This window comes from Oratosquilla oratoria, chromosome 2 (assembly GCF_046742065.1).
Source record: "Oratosquilla oratoria isolate Oo_2021 chromosome 2, ASM4674206v1, whole genome shotgun sequence".
Classification (NCBI taxonomy): domain Eukaryota; kingdom Metazoa; phylum Arthropoda; class Malacostraca; order Stomatopoda; family Squillidae; genus Oratosquilla; species Oratosquilla oratoria.
Genome location: NC_134778.1, coordinates 37562136 through 37581852, shown reverse-complemented (window position 1 = coordinate 37581852; position 19717 = coordinate 37562136). Strand labels below are relative to the sequence as shown.

The 19717-nt window shown below is 40.2% G+C and overlaps 1 protein-coding gene across 4 annotated transcripts in view; it reads left to right on the top strand.

The window, feature by feature from the left end:
• The first annotated feature begins 13136 nt into the window (after nt 1-13136).
• Nucleotides 13137-19717, top strand: part of LOC143038420 (uncharacterized) — an 88683-nt gene continuing 82102 nt past the window's right edge. The window contains exon 1 of one of the 4 annotated variants that reach the window (XM_076207588.1): nt 13137-13288. The gene's annotated coding sequence lies outside the window, so the exon portion shown is untranslated. Of the gene's footprint in view, nt 13295-13329; nt 13466-13778; nt 13800-19717 lie in introns of those variants that run through there. The other 3 variants (XM_076207597.1, XM_076207607.1, XM_076207616.1) reach the window with 3 other exon arrangements.

The following is a 19717-nucleotide window of genomic DNA, read 5'->3' as shown; positions in this document are numbered from 1 at the left end:
TGAAATATTTCCCACATCTGATCTACAGGCCTTTCGTTTAATTTTGCCTCCCAATCTGTAAGCTGAAGCTCCTGACGTAGTCCTATGAACTGAGCTTTACTGAAATCGGGTATTTTAGAAGCACAAGTATCTATTCTAAAATTGTTTAGGAGTTTGAATCTGACTAAGTTGTGATCGCTATTTGCAACAGATTCACCGACTTCTACATCACTTACCATGCTTTCGCGGCTAGTGATCAATAGATCGAGTAAGTTTCCATATCTTGTGGGCTCTTTTACATGCTGAATTAAGTAATTGTCACCAAGAAAATCAATCAAGCGATTACCTATATGGCCATGTTCAAGGGTCATCCAATCAATGTCAGTAAAATTGAAATCACCCATTATCAATAAATCCCGGTTGCAGAAACTAGACAGTTCTTGAAATAACAGTTTGTCGTCTGCTAATGATACTGTCTTTGGCCTATATATTACACCTATATTCATTTTTTGTCCATTTGTTTGGGTTAACTCAACCCACAAACTATCATATGCATCCTGTTTCACTTTCTCTAAAATACAAGCATGAACATTGTTTTTAACGTACAATAGAACACCCCTACCTTTCTTGTGGTTTCTATCCTGATGAAAGTGTTTAAATCCCGCAATATTAAATTCAGCTTCGAACTCTGTACCATTTAACCATGTCTCAGTTATTCCTATCATATCGAGATTTTCGCTTTTGACATACGCCTGTATTTCTTGAAATTTGTTTTTAATACTACGAGCATTAAAGTACATGGTTTTAAGAAACTCGTGATTATTTCTTTTTGACACATTTTTAGTTTCAATATCATGTCTTATATTATCATTTTGTTTTTTATTTATACCTTGCTCTATATCATTATCATTTGGTCCTTCATTGACATTCAATGCCTCATTAACATTTCTCCTATCAAAATTAACATTTCCCCCATCACGGACATCTGGTCGATCACGGTCATCCGATCCTTTTTGTACATTTTGTCCCCCTACGTCACCGTGATTCACGCCGGCCTCCCATCGTTCAGTGACATTATGTCCGGCATCCCTTTCTAAAATTATATTTTGTCTAGTGACATTATATCCTACCGTGATATTTTTTCCTCCACTGTATTCAAAAACAAAAGAAGACGACGAAGTCATCAATGAAGTAAGAAATTATCAAGATGCTCGGTATGTCAACGCTAACGAAGCTACATGGAAGATATTCAAGTTTCCAATACACAAAAGTTTCCCCCCTGTTACAACTCTAGACCTTCATCTGGAAGGCGAAAACGAAATTTTTCGGTGGAAAGAATCAGGACACTTGTGCTTATACATCGGGGGTAGCCATCATGTCCCGTGTTGGCTGCCCTTAAGGTCCGAAGTATCTGAAGATCATCAATGAAAGAAACTTTCATTAGCCAGTGTTTAACAGATTCCAAGAAGAAAGAAAACGAAGAACACGGCAAATGCCGATAGACTAAGTAAACTGCGCATGCGCATCGCGGGTCGTGGGCAGGGAAGGCCAGGATACCTCATTAAGCTTTTTCGGACCGTGTCGTCGACATCTCCTCTAGAAGACAGCACTCTTCCTTCTCGTCCGACCCCTCTCCTCTTCATGGTAAGTTCCGAAAAAGTTTTTGGCCGTTTCCATTCTCTATCTCTCCCGTGTGAGTTAGAGAAATGTGGCGGCTGTGGTTTTTGTGCGCGGGGACTTAGAACTTCCGGGGTTGCTCCACATGTGTACTCCCTCAGTTCTTTTTCCTCTCGCTAGATTAACCTCCGTTTTTTATCGATCCTGTTGTTAGATTTTGTGTTCCGTCGTCTCGACGTACCACATTTTCTAACAATGGGTGGTTTTTGTTGTCCCATGCCGTCCTGAGGCCCGTACGTGGGACCTCCTTGGTGTGATGAGGGTGTGTGCTCACCACACTAGGGTTAGCAATTTCTTCCCTCCCCCCCTCCTCGGAATCGGTTGTTCCCTGGGTACTCCGTTCTCCTTTGAGGTTTGGGGGACCTCTGGACGTTTGTTTCAGAGTAGACTCCTCTCGTTTTTACCGACGTTTCCCAGCCAGTTACGCCCGGTCTCGAGAGTACGTGTTCGGTTGTTCCCTGGGTACTCCGAACTCGTGGATGCGTGCTTCCACGCACCCCATAGTAGCTCTTGCTACGCTGCTTGGTTCTTGATCTTAGCATCACCCTGAATCCACGCGGACCCTGCCCGCCGTCCACTCTTGGCAAGGGTGGACAACATTGGCCCGACACGTCACACACTCACCCCCGTGCCGGGCTACTGTCGTCGCATCCCGTCCGGCGAGGGACGGGTCACGCCACCCTCCTAGCGTGGGTGACTACCCCGTTCCGGGGTACAGCTCTCACCAACACCAGTCGCCCACTGAGCTATCCTGGTGTTGGTACCACCCTCTGGGTGTTTTTTGTCGATGTACGGAGTTTTGGGCAACCCGTACCTCTCGAGTCACGTTTTAGAATTGTTAGTCACTCCTCCCTTGGTGGACTACTTCTAACTCCGTGCATTTTATCTTTTCAGGCAGAGTGTGCTGACCTGATCTGTTCTCAGGATGGCTGCACCGCTAAGGTGGCTAGAGACGGCCACCTCGCCTGCTCCACGCACTCGCCCTGTTTCGTAGACTTCCGCTACGACCCAACCGCCTGCCCCCAGTGTGAGTGTTGGGTGCAACAGTTGAGGCTCTACCCTAAAGACACTAGACCGGCTCCGCCTCCTCTAGTGTCCCTACGGGCGGTGTGGCAGCGCCTGAAGAAGGCAGCACAAAAGCGGGGCAGCCCGCGGGTAGAGGTTGCTGATCAAGCCCTGGCCCTGGAGCTGGGTCTCGTCAGGGCCCGTACGGTGTCGGGAGGCACCTCTGCCTCTCCTGAGCGTGCCTCATCTCAAGCAAGGCAACACTCTACCCCTAGGAGACGGTCACGCTCTCGTACCCGCTCCATTTCTAGGAGAAGCTCCACCTCGGGCCTCCATTCCCACTCCCGTCCTAGCTCTCGGCCTACCCGCCGCTCTCGCTCTCCACACCAGTCAAGGGAGGAGCTACGCCCCTCGCCTGGGCGACGCTCACCCTCGCCTACCCGGGACTGTGACACGCCTCGTTCACGCTCGTCTCCTCACGCGCACTTTCCCTCGCCTACCCGAGACCGTTTCTCCTCGAGTTCAGTGTCGCGCTCCCTAGTGTCTCTTCCCCCACCGGCCTCGCCGCGTAAGAAACACAGTTCTAAGAGTAAGAGTAGGAGCAACGGGAAACCTCGCTCCCCTTCTTCCTCCTCGTCTGCTCCCTCCCCATCGAGAGAGGACAGGCACCATAGACATAGATGGTCTAAAGGGCACAGGAGGAGGTCACGCTCCGGATCCCGCTCTCCTAGGACCACCAAGAGGCCTAAACTTTCTCTCCTCTCAGAGGTGCCGGGCTTCAGAGAAGAGATACTGAACCTGATCCGCCAGTCGCTACCCTCTCAGTCCTGGTATCATACTACTCCGCCTGCCCCGGGACCGGCACCAGCCCTCGCTCCCGGTCCGGCCCGCTCCTCTCCACCTCCCTCACCGAGCTTCGCCTCGTCACACTCGAATGACGACGCGGACTGGGAGGAAGAAGATGAGCCTATAACTAACTTCGTGCCTTACAACTGGGCCCCTCTACCGTCTACGTGGTCGACGAAACACGAAGGAGGAAAGCTGATAGCGCTTGCCCCGGATCCTACCTCACCATCTGGTTTTGTGATTCGGACTGACGTCCTCATCAGTATCTCTACGGACGACAAAGGTGACCAGCGTATATCCTACATACTGAAACCCTGGTCACAGGCGGAGCAGACACCACAGCAACCAAAGTTTAATCAAAAGACGTGCTTTGATGCTGTCAGAGCTATGCTCATGAATCCACTACTGTTCCCCGCCGACGTGTCACCCGTGTATAGAGAGCATGAGGTACCGATGCTTCGCATGCCCGACTCGTCCTACTTCCCCGCTGAGGCAAAGGGGAGAAATATGGACGCGGCTGCACTGGTCGAGACGGCCTCTCTCTCTAAAATGGGATAACAGAAATACAAGAGGACACGAAAAGAAAATAAAAAAAAGACAGCTATAGAAGAGACTTGAAAAAGAACAGCTTTCCTCACAGAGTAATAAACAGTTGGAATAAGTTAGATGAGAAAGTGGTGTGTACAAAAACAATACATGAATTTAAAAATAGTTTAGATAAAATGAGATATGAAGACGGGACACCACGAGCATAGCTCCCCTTCCCGTAAAATACAACTAGGTAAATACAACTAGGTAAATACACACACACACACACACACACACACACACACACACACTTCAACGAATGGACGGCTTAGAAGACGTTCTGAAGAAAAGTGAAGTCTGTGGATCCCAACGCAAAGAGAAGTGCCTAGTGTTTTTGCAGGGTGGGGGGGAAATTGCTCGTGGAGTAGTGGGAACGTAGGGAAAGAGGAAAAGGGGAGGGATTACTGAGGGAAATGGAAGGAAATGAGGAGGGAGTAGACTTTGACCAGCCAGACAAGCGGAAGGTAAACAAAAGACTTAGCGAGGATCAAATGTCTAATAAAAATGTAAAGATTAGAAGTATAGAGAGGAGCAATACAGAAGAAAGTGACGAGAATATGTTCCAGGGATTTAAAGAGGGTGGGGGGGACACAACCCCCCCCCCGACTGATAAGACTAGAGGAGAGAGTTGATAAGGTGATCGAGGACTTGGAGCGTAAGTTAGGTAACGTAGACTCCATTTTTCAAAGAATTGAAAGGTTGGAACAACTAGAGAAGGCTAACAGAAACTTAACTGAAGAAATAGAGGACCTAAAAAGACAGTTAGGAAATGTAAAGGAGGAGAATGAGAAATTGAAGAAGAATAGTAATGAAAACAGAGAGAAACTAGCTACAGAAGCTAAAAATTGGAGAATAACTCAAGAAGGGAATAAGGTTTCATTCACTGACATAGTCAAACAGCAATTGAAAGAACATAATGAAGACTCAGTTATTAAAGTGATGAGACAGAAGGAGAATATAGTAAGAGAATTAGCTGACAAAAAGAAATGTATAATTATATTAGGAATGGAAGAGAAACATAACCCAGATAGAACTGCAAGAATCAAGGAGGAAAATGAAAGAGTAAGCAGTTTATTAAAATTAGTCCAGGAAGATGAACCAGAAATTATAAAGGAAATTGAGGAAAAATTCAGACTCGGAAAATATAGTACAGATAAGACCAGACCAATTAAGATTAAATTCAGGTCACAAACAACAGCAGAGAAAATTCTATCCAAGACAGGGAAACTAGCAACAAATGATCAATATAAAAAGGTATGGATAAAAAGAGAAATGAATAAGGAGGAAAGAGAGGCAGAAAAGCAGAAAAGAATTGAAGCTAAGGCAAAAAACGAGGAAAGAACGGAGTCAGAGAAAGAGAGATTCTATTGGAGAGTAGTGAACATGAAAATAAAGCAGTTCGACATACTAAAGAAAAACATAAGGGAAACAGAGAATACAATGGAAGTGGCAGAAAACTAAGAGTGTCTTACACAAATATAGATGGATTGATAACAGGATTGAATGAACTGAATGATTATTTGAAAGAAAAAGAACCGGACATAATGGGAATTGTAGAAACAAAATTAAAAGGCCCACTACCACCCAACAGTGTAGGACATGATACATACAATTATTGGATTAGAAACAGAGAGAAAAAACAAGGGGGTGGAGTTATGTTCCTGACTAAGAAGGATATAAACGTGAAAGGTGTCATATATGGAAAGAATACAGTAGAGATGATTATGATAGAAGTGGAAGACCGAGATAAGAAGAGCAGAAAATTTGTGATCAATTATGTGCCTCCGAAAACAGCCTCATGGGAGGAGAGTGAACATAAAAGTATGTTAGAGGACACAAAGATAGCATTAACTAAAATAATGGAAGACGGAGGAAGAATAGTTATGATGGGCGACTTTAATTGCAAAGAAATCTGCTGGGAAGAAATGACAGTAAAGAGTGGTGATGACTCATGGGGAAATGCTCTACTTGAGATGATTACTGACCATTCAATGACACAATGGATACAAGAGAACACTAGGTATAGAAATGAAGAAGAACCATCGAGGCTAGACTTAATAATTACATCTGAACCTAGAATAGTGGACAAGATTGAATATAAAACACCAATAGGTAAAAGTGACCACATATTGATTGAACTGGAACTTAATGAAGAAAAATATATGAAAAGAAATGAACAATATAGAAAAGGAAGAATGATGTATGAAAAAACAAACTTTGATAAAATAAGAGAATTCTTCCAACAAGAAAACTGGGAAGAAATATACAAAGAAGAAACAACAGTGGAAGAGAAATGGAATATTTTGACAAAAATTTACAAAAAAGGAGTGGAAAAGTATGTCCCAAGACAAAAACAAGAAAAAGAATATGTAAAATGCTGGTACAACAAAAGTTGTAGGGAGTTAAAGGACAAAAGAGACAAAGCCTGGACCAGATGGAAAAAAGACAGACCTGAAAAATGGAAAATATATACTGGTTATAGAAATGAATATGTACAAAAGTGCAGAGAGGAAAAAAGAAAATATGAAAAAGATGTTATAGAAAAGTGTAAAGATCAACCAAAACTATTCTACAGATTTGTAAACAATAAACTGAAAAACAAACAAGACTTAGAGAAATTAAGACAAGGAGGAGTTGAATACACTGAGGAAATGGAAACGGCAGAAATTATGAACAAACATTTTAAATCAGTGTTTACAAGGGAAAATATACAACCTGAAGAGATTGAGTGGAAGGAAAAAGTCCCCCCTATGGAAGAAATAGAAGTAACAAAGAATGAAATATTGACACATTTGGGTAATTTTGATGTCAGAAAATCGCATGGGCCAGATGAAATAGCAAACTGGATTCTGAAAGAATGCAGGAATGAACTGGCAGACAAAATACATAGCATAATAAGCAGTTCCTTAAAAGAAGGAAAAGTTCCAGAAGATTGGAAAAAAGCAAATATAGTACCTATATATAAAGGAGGAAATAAAGAAGAACCTACCAACTATAGACCAGTCTCTCTAACAAGTACAATAGCAAAAATATGTGAAAGAATTATCAAAAGTAGATGGGTAAAATACTTGGAAAAAAACAACGTACTAAATCCAAGGCAATTTGGATTCAGACAAGGACGATCATGCGTCACCAATTTAATATGTTTCTATTCAAGGCTAATAGATATAATACAAGAAAGAGATGGATGGGCTGATTGTGCATTTCTAGACCTAAAAAAAGCTTTTGACAAAGTACCACATAAGAAGTTGCTTAAGAAATTAGAATATGAAGGAGGAATACAAGGTAAATTGCTAAATTGGATGGAAGACTTTTTGCAAGAAAGAAAAATGAGAGTAGTGATAAGAGATCAGCACTCAAAATGGAATGAAGTAATAAGCGGTGTCCCGCAGGGAACAGTTCTGGCCCCAATAATGTTTGCTATATATATTAATGATATGGATGAAGGAATTGAAAGCTATATGAGCTTCTTTGCAGATGATGCAAAATTACTGAAAAGAGTGAAAACTGAAGAAGATTGTGAATCACTACAGAGAGATCTAAATAAAGTACAAGAATGGAGTAGGAAGTGGGAGATGGAGTTCAATACAAAAAAGTGTAGTATAATGGAATTTGGAAAAAGCAAAAACAGAATAACAGGATTATATAATTTGGGAAAAGAAGGAATAAAAAAAAGTAGAAAATGAGAAGGACCTGGGAGTCATTGTTATGAATAATATGTCACCTGAGAAACATATAAATAAGATTTTTGGAGAAACTTATAATTTAATAAGAACAATCAAAGTGGCATTTACATACCTGGATGAAGAAATGGTGAGGAAAATCCTAATCACCCTGATAAGACCAAGATTGGAATATGCAGCAACGATATGGTCACCAAGTACAAAAAAATGTATAAAAAAACTTGAAAGAATACAAAGAGCAATTACAAAACTGGCACCAACACTCTCAAAACTATCATATGAAGAGAGACTACAAAAACTTAAACTACAGACACTAGAGCAAAGAAGAGAGAGAGGAGATTTGATAGCTATTTACAGAATCATGAAAGGCATAGAAATTACTGATAGAGAGAATCTGATAAAATGGGATGACAGAAATACAAGAGGACACGGAAAGAAAATAAAAAAAGACAGCTATAGAAGAGATTTTAAAAAGAACAGCTTTCCTCACAGAGCAATAGACAGTTGGAACAAGTTAGATGAGAAAGTGGTGTGTGCAAAAACAATACATGAATTTAAAAATAGTTTAGATAAAATGAGATATGAAGACGGGACACCACGAGCATAGCTCCCCTTCCCGTAAAATACAACTAGGTAAATACAACTAGGTAAATACACACACACACACACATATATATATATATATATATATATATATATATATATATATATAATATATATGTATATACATACATACATACATATACTCCCACCCATTTCATTTCCCATATATTCCACTCCCCTCCACCCTCCCTCCCTCTTATCTTGGCACCTCCTGGATGACGGGTCATCCCTGTATCCTGTCCACTGCCCTGGGTCAGAAGCAGTGTCGCAAGGCACAGCACATCCACAGTAAGGCCGCTTCATAAATTCGGCGACCCCCCCTCTTCGTCCCCTCATGCAGGAAATGAGAAGACGGGGAGAAATCCCATCGGGCTGCGTCAATTTTTTTCTCATATATACTTCCTCACCCCCCATCCCCCACCCACTCCCCCTCATGCATCACAGCCTCATCTATACACAACCCTTCTCCATTCACCCCTATCTTCTGTCCTCTCCCGTCCTTCCTCAACAGACATGCCTCTCTTTTGTAAAGCCCCTTTCACCCCATCCATCCATCTCATCCTAGGACACCCCCTCATATTCAGTCCTTCCACCTCCACCTTCCACACTTCTTTTACTAATCTTTCTTCACACATTCTTTCCATGTGTCCAAACCATCCTAATACTCTTTCATCAACCCTATCTCCCAACTCCCTTTCCACCCCTGTTCTCCTCCTCCCCTCCTCATTTCTCACTCTATCCAGCCTACTAGCCCCTATCATACTTCTCAGACATTTAATCTCAAACACATTGAAACTCCTTCTCTCTTCCTCTCTTATGTTCCATGTTTCTGCCCCATACATTGCTGTTGGCACAATCACTCCTTCATACAACCTCCTCTTAGCATCTATTTTCAGATGTTTATTTCTCATTACACTTTTTAATCCACCAAGCCATTTACTCGCTTCTCTCAATCTACATTCTACTTCAACCCCCACTCCTCCCTTCCCTGTCACATTCGCACCCAAGTATCTAAAACTATCAACTTCCTCCAGTTTCTCACCCTTAATGCTCACTTCCAGCCTGCTGTCACTCTCTCTCCTAGTACATCTCATCACCTTACTTTTGCCCACATTTATCTTCAGCTTCCTTCTTTCACACACCTTCTCAAACTCTGTCACTAACTTCCTCAATCCCTCCTCTGATCCTGCTACAAGTGCAGTGTCGTCAGCAAATAACAACTGGCTCACCTCCCACTTTTCTCCATTTTCTTTAATCATCTCCAACCCCTGACCCACTACCCTTGCATTCACCTCTCGCACCACCCCATCCCTGTAAAGATTGAACAGCCAGGGCGACATAACACATCCCTGACGATGTCCTACCCTTACCTTAAACCATTCACTCTCTCCATAATCCTAACGCAAGCTCTACTACTCTCGTAAAAACTCTTGACTGCTCTTAACAGCTTTCCTCCTATCCCATATATCTGCAGTACCTCCCACAGTACCTTCCTGTCTACCCTGTATTAAGCCTTTTCCATATCCATAAAAAAACAAAAAACGTCCTTACCTTACCTGTCCTAAAACCACACTGTTCCTTACCAATTACTCCCTCTGTTCCTCTCCTAATCCTCTCAATCAAGACCCTCCCGTAAGCCTTCCCAATTACGCTCAACAAGCTGATCCCTCTGTAACTACTACACTCACACTTGTCTTCCTTTCCTTTGTAAAGCGGAACTATACAGGCACTCCTCCAGTCCTCTGGCACTCTACCCTCTCTTAAACAAACATTAAATAACCTCACCAACCAGTCCATCATAATTGTACCTCCTTTCTTCAAACATTCTGCATGGCATCCATCCAACCCAGGTGCCTTACCTGCTCTCATCATCTTAACAGCTGATTTCATTTCATCCTTCCCTATTTCTCCTCCATTTTCCTCACTCATCACTCTCATTTTCTTAGCACTTCCCACTTCATCTACCTTTCCCTCCCTATCCTCCTTCACATTTAGCAACTCCCTAAAATACTCTGCCCACCTTCCTCTCACTGCCTTCTCTTCCATTATCATCTCTCCATCTGCACCTTTTACTTTTTCTTCTCTACTTGATTCGCTTCCTCTTCCTCTTTTAACTTCCTTCCAAAACATCTTTTTATTACTTTCAAAAATTTCTGTCATACTCTTTCCCCATTTCACATTTGCTCTCCTCTTTACTTCCTTTATCTTTTGCTTAACTTCCTTTATCTTTTGCTTAACTTCCTTTCTCCTTACTTTGTACCTCTCATACGATTGCCTCGTTCTAATCTGTAACCAATCTATGAATGCCTACTTCTTCTCTTCTACACCCTTCTTTGCTTCCTCATCCCACCACTCACTACCCTTCTTTCTATTTCCTCCCGCCCTCCTTGTTCCACACACCATCTTTGCACACCTTATGACTCCCTCCTTCAACCATCCCCATTCCTCCTTCACTCCTAGTTCTACTCTATCCTTTACTCTCTCCCACTCCTCTCCCAACTTCTTCTTATACTCATTCTCCTTTTTTCCTCATTTAAGCAGTTCACTCTAAGTACCTCCCTACCTTCTGCCCTTTTCCTCTTTCTCCACTCTCATTTTACCTTCCACCAGAAAATGATCTCCCCACTCTCTCCCCTTAGAACATGTACATCCTTAACTCTTCCTACCATAATCCTGGTCACCATTATATAGTCCATTAACGCTCTATCTGCCACCCTTCCATCCACCACCCTCTCCCATGTGTACTTATGCTTGACTTTCTTCTTAAACACTGTATTTGCTATCATCAACTCTCTTTCAAGACACATCTCCACCATCAATTCTCCACTACGATTTTTGCCTCAAACTCCATACTTCCCAATCACTCCGTCAATTGGTTCATTTCCTACCCTAGCATTTAGGTCTCCCAATACAACTACATTAACATTTCTCCCTAATCCCTCTATGCACTCATTTATATCTAGCCAAAATGCCTCCCTTTCCTTTACGTTCTTATCACTACCAGGCCCATACGCACTTACAAAAACCCACATCTCCTTTCCAAGCTTCACCTTCATCCACATCAACCTTGATGACACCTCCTTCCACTCCACTACCCGTTTACTTATCTCTTCACTTACTAGTATAGCCACCCCTTCTCTCCCTCGTCCCCTCTTCACTCATGAGTACCTCCCAGCTACACTCCCAAACTCACAGTTGCCCTTTCCTTTCATTTTAGTTTCACTCAAAGCCAGTATATCCATCTTTCTTCTCACAAACATACTGCCTATATTTTCCTTTTTACTCTCATCTGTACCACATCCACACACTTTAAAAGACCCAAACCTTAGGGTACTGGTTGGAAAGCTCTCAGACCCTCTTATGTCTTTACTTTCTTATTTAGGAATGTTCCCTTTTGGGTCTACAGGTAGTAGGACTCCTAATCCCATCCCCCTTCCCTTTTTTGTCGCCTTCTACGATCCAAGTGGAAATACTCGGTGGCAGTATTCTTTCCCCCCACCACAGGGTAGGTAGGCGAAAAAAGGAAATGAATATTCAGAGAAACGGTACAGGACAGTAACAAGGGGTTGGGGGACAGGATAAAGGAAGGACAGTCGTAGTATAAAAGTGTCATCATTTCTTTATGAACAGAGTTTTCCTCTATCACAGACAAAATGATGTGTGGCTCTGGTCCGTAGGGGCGCCCCATATAGACCCTAAAGTATCAACTGCATGCTACTTTGCCAATGTAAAGTTGGAGTTGCCGACTCTGGAACAGAGTAGAGAAAGATTACTTGTTGACCATCTACAGAATTATAGAAGGCATGGAAGTTCTAGACGGAGAAGACTTACTAAATTTGGATAAGAGAAACACAAGGGGACATGGAAAGCAGCTTAACAAGGACAAATATAGTGGAGACCTGAAAAAGAACAGCTTTCTCTACAGAGTGGTGGATGTATGGAACACATTATTAGACGAAAAAAGTGTGCATAAACAATACAAAAATTTAAGAGCAAACTGGATATGAAGAGATACAGAGACGGGATATCACGAGCTTAGCTCCCCCTTCCCGTAAGATACAACTACTAAGTATTTCAGCGGCTTTGACCCATCGTTTTTCGCTCATATTTCCGAAATAACCATTCACATCAGTATGATATATTAGCACAGCCTAATTCACACCCTGCCATAATTTTTGACGTTATAGTGCATACACAAGTGTATTTAATTACGGCGTTTACTCTTGATATTTAGTGTGTCGTAGCCGACACCCGTGAAGTAAATCGAACAGGTGAAGTCGTGACGTCATCACAAACTACCTCGTGTATCCCAAATTCACTTGTTCGATTTACTTCACGGGTGTCGGCTACGACACACTTAATATCAAGAGTAAACACCGTAATTAAATACACTTGTGAATGCACTATAACGTCAAAAATTATGGCAGGGTGTGAATTAGGCTGTGCTAATATACCATGCTGATGTGAATGATTATTTCGGAAATATGAGCGAAAAACGATGGGTCAAAGCCGCCAGGGAGGACACGTAAGTGGGAACACCATAACTGGTATAAGAAGTTCAATCCAAGCGAAAAGTTCCAGCAGTGCTGGTCCGAAGCTATTTAAACAGCCTGCCTCGAGACATCAAAAATATCTGGAATCAGCACAGAGACGTTCAGAAGTAGGTTGGATTACTTCCTGGAAAAAATAAACACCAGGTATACCTCCAATTCCATACTGTCTAATCTCAAGAGGAACTGCGTCAAAATATTGACCAACTCCCGAGACGTGGTAATGGAAAAGGGGCGGGGTGCCACGACACCTAAGTAAACAGCAAATTAGTTAGCTAAAGTTGCTAAACTAATGAACGACAAAACACAGACAGTTGCCAACTAGCATTGCGCGAAACGTGATGGGAAATTTAACAGGTACAGGTTAGATTGTTTCTATTAGAGAAGTTTATGAGTGTCGATGATATTTTAAGTTTCTGTTGCTATGCAACCAAACACAGCTAAATTACTAGTATTGTAGTTTGTGAGAACAGGATGAGATAACATGAAAGGGTTGGGGTTGAAAAGGGAAGGTAAAAGTTTCACAACTAACGTGTAAGTGATGCTAAATTGATGTAGTGTAATTAACGAAATATACAATTAATAGTTACTCTGTTCATCATAAGATATGTGATATGCCATTAAACATTAGGCTATGGGTTTTGAGAAGTGCGAACCAGTACAGTAGTGCCCAAAACAGGCCCTTATTCAGGTGGGCTGAATGGGGTGGTTTCACAGAAGCTTGACAGCTGATATGTCACTTGGGCGTCTGTTCCCCTGAAGCCTATTTTTAATGGTTGGTGAAGGTGTCAATTCCATCAGGCATTACAGTAAATACCAATAACTTACTGGTTCAGATTATGCCTTAGCAAACCTAGCATAACCCAGTGTAAGTTAACTTAACCTAAAGGAAGCAAATTACACTGCTCTGCAGTGGATATGGTTTAGACACAACAAAATAATTATCTAATCTATCTACTTAACTGAACCCCTTGCTCCTGAAGAAATGTACATTAACTTTTTTCTGTAAGTTGCATTAATTTTTCTCTTGACTTTCCATTGGGAGACATGTTTGTAGTGATGACGAGGAAACAAAAGAACAAGAGTTGAATATCCTACATCTCAAACAAGTGTCAGTACCCAGCTGTATGAAGAAATTGCCAAGCTTTAGAATTTTGAGGAAGAGATAGTTAAATATTGTTAGAAACCAAGTGTAGTACAAAATTCAAAGCTTTAGAACCAGCAACTATTAAAAATTAAGAAGCTGAACAATGGTGCTCTACAAAGCTCCTAACATCTAACCCAGAACAAAACCATAAAAGTTTGGAAAACACTGCTCAGACAATGTCCTTTTGGTATTATTTTAGTTGTGTACATGTATGTGATATAACATTAGAAAATTAAATATTAATTGTGTAAATTATAATACATGAAGGTAATATGTGATTTTCTTGGTGGAAATAAAAAACAAAAAACCTTGCTACAAGCAAATTTACCAACAAATGAAGCCGCTAGGATACAGTCCGGATGCCATGCCAGTCCAGTCACTATCAGACAATAGTTTTCACGTTGTGGACTGGGTGTTCTCCAACTCCAGGTGACGTTAATAAGTGCTGTTACAAAGACAGTAGGGCTTCCTTGGACTTTATGAGAGAACACAGGGTTCTGCCATCATGTGTTAATTGCCAGAGGTACAATAATAATCAGACCATCAACATCCATGATGACGACAATGACCAGGATCTTTAGAATTTGAGGTACTAAATTACTAATTATAGGTTAGGTTAGAATAGACTAATTTATCATCCTTTCATTTCTTTGACCTCAGCATCTATCAAAACAAACATAGTGTTTCATTCAGCTGCCGCGACTTCGTTCATTAGTAAATAGGTTTTAGCAACTTTTTTGTTGTTGCTTTCTGCCAAGAAAATAGCATATTACGTTGATCTATTATAATTTATAAGATTAATAATTTTCTATTGCTATATCACATAGGTGTGCACAACTAAAAATTCACCATTCTCTTTTCATCATATACATCATGTTTACACTTTTACAAGATTTTTCATCTCTATAAATAATAGTCACAAATTAACCCATATACTGTGTACCTGGTAGGTTTCCCACCTTTATACGCCTTGACAGAAGATGCTGGAAGCTGCACTGCCGAAGGACCTGTCAATTGGATTGCATTTATTTGCATTAAGATACACAGATATAAGAATACAAATACAATTGCAAGGATAACATAGTAAAGCATATGAAACTTGTTTCCATTGTGGTCCTCTTAAAAGATAAAAAATTGGCAGCAAGGAAGATAGGCACTGTCAATGTGTGAAAATTAATATCCATGTGAACAAGTTGCTTAAACACGGCAAAGGGAATGTGGACTGGGAGTGAAGCATTTATTCCTGATGCTTTATCTTCTGACTTTTTTGTAGGAATGAGCATACTGGATCGTGCAGGGTTTATATATGCTTGGTAGTTCAAGGAGGTATGTGAGCATGCACTTTGCTCTGATTGGCCCACTGAGACAGCCAATTGTGAAGTGCTATACCTGTAGAATAATTTAGGTTGGTCCTTACATTTGTCTATTATGTCTTTTTTTATAGTTTCTTTTTTCTTCCCCCTGCATATCTTTACATACTCATTTCTTTGATATATGCTACTTCCCATTCTTTTTTTTCCATCTTTTCCAAGCTTTGTCTCTTCTATCTTTTGCCTCACTACATTTTTTGTTGTACCAGCACTTAATGTACATCCTTTCTTGCTTCTGCTTTGATACATATTTATCAATTCCTTAAGTTTCTTTTAATATATTCCATCTCTCTTCCATCCTTGTTTCTTCATTTAAGAAGTTTTCCCAATTTACTTTTTTTCTGAAAGAATTTTATAAATTTCTCAAATTCTGTTTTGTTGTACATTAGTCTTCCTTTTCTATGTTTTTCATTTCTTCCCAAATCAATTTCTTCTTTTAGTTTGAACCCATTTAGTACATGGTCACTCTTCCCAATTGGTGTCTTGTATTCCATTTTATCCACAATTTCAGGCTCGTGACATAAATATTAAGTCTAGTCTTGATGGTTCTTCATTGTTTCTATATCTGGTATTTTCCTTTTCTCATTGAATCATTGTGTATACAATGGTCATATCCAGTAGTGTATTTCCCCAAAGGTCCTCTCCATCTTTCACTGTCATTTCTTCCCAACATATTTCTTTAGAGTTAAAGTCACCCATAATTACTATGTTTCCTCCTTTCAGTAATTCATTTAATGGATTCTTTGTGTATTCTAACATTTTGGAATGATCACTCTCTGTCCAAGAATATGTTTTTGGGGGCACATATATTACTACAAATTTTCTACTTTTCATGTCGCTGTTTTTTAACTTTTATCATAACCAACTCCACATTTTTTTTTTCTTCTGTTATCTTTGTCAAAAACATGACTGCTTCACCCTGTTTCTCCTTTCTATTATTTATCCAATGGTTGTGGACACCTCCCATAATGGAACTGGGCCAAGGTATAGATAAGAAGATTGGGAAATCCATAGAAGCTGCCAATAACACTACCTGTCTCAACATCAATAGTAAGGCTGGCAGCTTCACCTGGGGAAAAACCATAGTGGGCATAGCACTTATTGTTGGCTGTCTCAGTGGGTCAATCAGAGCACAGCGCGCCATGCTCACATACCTCCATGAGCTACCAAGTGTATAAACTCTGCATTATCCAGTATGTTCATTCTTTTGAAAAAGTCAGTAGACAAAATATCAGGAATAAATGCTTCACTCCCAGTCCATGTTTTCTTTGCTGTGGTTAAGCAAATTAGCAATGTTTTATACATATGAAATAAATAATTCAAATATATTTAAACAAGTAGTAATATAACTAAGAACAGAAAATGTTAAGTTGTTATAACAACCACCTAAAACACATTGGCCCACAAGATATACATGCACTCACAAGCATTGCAAACTACAGCTATTCACACAACACTATACCTGACATCTGGAAGCATGGGAAAATAATCACAATCCCAAAACCCAATAAAGACCCAACAATCTCGACATCACACTGCCCAATCACACTTCTCTGCACCCCCTCCAAAGTCATTGAATGCCTCATACTTCAACTCATCACACCACATGTTCCCCTTGCTGAATCACAACACAGTTTTAGGCCACTACACTCCACAAACATTCTTCTAATAACCCTCACGCAAAGAATATTAGATGCCATCAACTCAGATAGTCCCCATCACAGAACATTTCTTATAACACTAGACATTAGTAAAGCTTTTGATGCTATCCGGCATCACAAACTAACAAACAAAATATATAACACAGACATGCACAATAACACCAAATGATGGCTGGCCAATTGTCTGGCAGGCAGAAATGCTTATGTGTCATATAATGGCCAATCATCGCACATCAGAAACATTAAGAATGGAGTACCACAGGGCTCTGTTTATCCCCCACACTCTTGAATCAATACATGCATGATATACCTACATCAGACACCTCAGAAATACAAATCTCTTCCTACACAGACGACATAACAATCACATGTACACATTGTAACACAGACAAAGCTGCAGAAATAATACAGTCATACCTTGATACACTCAACACATGGTTTATTACAGACTCAAAATAGCCCAGCCAAATCTACAGCAACACTTCTCACCAACTGGACAAAAGAACAAAATACATGAAAAGGACATAATAGATATATGTAAAGATCAACCCAAACTATTTTATAGATATGTAAATGGCAAGCTAAAAAATAAACAGGAAATACACAAATTACATCAAGGTAATAGAGAATACACAGAAGATATAGAAATGGCAGATATTATGAAGAAACATTTCAAATCTTTATTCACCAAAGAGGAAAAGAATCTACAAAACTGGGATAAAAAATGAAATAAGATTTCCTCTACTTAAGAAAATAAACATTACTCAGAATGAAATAAGGAATCAAATACTAAAGCTAGACGTTAACAAGTCACATGGACCAGACGGAGTTGCAAACTGGATACTGAGGGAATGTATAGACGAACTAACAGGAAAAATATTCAAAATAATAGAATGCTCTCTCAAAGAGGGAAAACTACCAGAAGACTGGAAAAATGCCAATATAGTGCCGATATATAAAGGGGGAAATAAGGAAGACCCAACAAATTATAGACTGGTGTCCCTAACAAGTACAATAGTCAAAATTTGTGAGAGAATCATCAAAGATAGATGGACCAAATATCTGTAGGAGAATAATATTCTGAACCCAAGGCAATTTGGATTCAGACAAGGAAGATCATGTACCACCAATTTAATTGGGCAGACTGTGCATTCCTAGACCTACAAAAGGCATTTGATAAGGTACCACACAGAAAATTACTATATAAACTGGAAACAATAGGAGGCATACATGGAAAACTATTGAATTGGATGGAGGACTTTCTACATGGAAGAAAAATGAGAGTGGTGCTCAGAGACAAATATTCAAAATGGGAAGAAATGAGTAGTGGCATTCCACAGGGGTCAGTACTAGCTCTGATAATGTTTGCTATATATGCAAATGACATGGATGAGGGCATTGATAGTTGCATGAACTGCTTTGCAGATGACACAAAATTATTAAAGAGAATAAACTCCGAAATAGACTGTGACTCATTACAGAAGGATCTGAACAAAGTCTCAGAGTGGAGCAAGAGATGGGAAGTAGAATTCAATATCAAAATTTGGAAAAAGCAAGAAGAGAATAACAGGACAGTATAAAATTGATGAAAAAGAAGTAAAGAAAGTAAATTCTGGAAAGGACCTAGGAGTAATCATCACTAAAGACATGTCACCGGATAAACATATAAATAAGATAGAGAAACATACAATTTGTTGAGATTAATAAAGGTGGCCTTTAAATACCTGGTTAAGGAAATGATCAAGAAAATATTACAAATACTGATAAGGCCAAAACTGGAATATGCAGCGCTGATATGGTCACCCAGTACAAAAAAGAATATAAGAAAATTAGAAAGAATACAAAGAGCAACGACAAAGTTGGTTCCAACATTTGCAAACCTAATATATGAACAAAGACTGGCCGAACTGGAATTACCAACCCTGGAACAAAGAAGAGAATGAGGGAACCTATTAACCATCTACAGAATTATGAAAGGAAAAGAATGCCTTGATAGAGATGACCTATTAAAACTGGACAGGAAAAACAAGAGGATATGCAATGAAACTCAAAAAGGATAACTACAAAAGACACCTGAAAAAGAATAGCTTTCCACATAGAGTGATAGATGTATGGAACAAATTGGATGAAGAAATAGTGTGTGCAAACACAATACAAGAATTTAAGAACAAACTTGATCTTGCGAGGTACAAAAATGGGTCACCACGAGCATAGCTCCCCTTCCCGTATAATACAACGAGGTAAATACATTCCTCAATTCTATATCAACAGCACTCTAATACCACACACATACACCCTGAAAATTCTTGGTGTAACATACAATACATCCATGTCATTTAAACAACACATCACAAACATAAAAAATAAATGCACACCTAGACTCATTGCATTTAAATCAATCACTGGAACAACATTTGGACAAACTAATACTACAATATACAAACAATGCATACGCTCAATGATGAATTATACGAGTCCAGCATGGGCACCCAATCTCAGTTAGACACCTCTCAACACCCTTCAGACCATACAAAACAAAGCATTGAAAACAATTACAGGCTGCACATATACAACACCTACAGTCCACCTACATTATGAAACAAAAGTC